We start from the raw sequence: 795 nt of genomic DNA on the forward strand, positions 1-795 counted from the left end.
TGGGGGGGACCAGGCCTGCAGGGGAGGGCAGTTGGGGGGGACCAGGCCTGCAGGGGAGGGCAGTTAGTGGCAAACAGGCCAGCAGGGGAGGGCAGTTAGAGGCAACCAGACTGGTGGGGGAGGGCAGTTAGGAGTGACCAGGTCAGAAGGGAGGGAGCAGTTGGGGGCAATCTGGTCAGCAGCAGGGGGCAGTTAGGGGTGACCAGGCAGGGTTTGATTCTGATCAAGGGCACATGCCTGGATTGTGGGCTCAGTCCCCAGTAAAGGCATGCAGGAGGCAGCTGATCAATGAATCTCTCTCATCATTGATGTTTCTATCTCTCCCTTTCCCTTCCTCTCTGAAATCAATAAAAATCTATAATAATAAAAGCATAATATGAAAATTGACTGAAACACTGAACAGCAGAACAACTGTCCAGACGACCATGCTATAACATGCACTGGCACCAGGCCAGCCAAGGTGGGTGTGATGTGATTGATATGGGGGCTCTGCCATTTTCCCACGTTCGCCCCACAAAGGGAGTCCCAGGCCACCCTCTGCAGGGCAATCGATGGGGGGAGGGGAGCTCCACAATCGATCACCCCACAGAGGGTGGCGCGCCACCCTCTGTGGGGTGATCGATTGTGGAGCTCCCCTCCCCCCATCGATTGCCCTGCAGAGGGTGGCCTGGGACTCCCTTTGTGGGGCGAACGTGGGAAAATGGCAGAGCCCCCATATCAATCACATCACACCCACCTTGGCTGGCCTGGTGCCAGTGCATGTTATAGCATGGTCGTCTGGACAGTTGTTCTGCT

This window comes from Myotis davidii, unplaced genomic scaffold (assembly GCF_000327345.1).
Source record: "Myotis davidii unplaced genomic scaffold, ASM32734v1 scaffold2687, whole genome shotgun sequence".
Classification (NCBI taxonomy): domain Eukaryota; kingdom Metazoa; phylum Chordata; class Mammalia; order Chiroptera; family Vespertilionidae; genus Myotis; species Myotis davidii.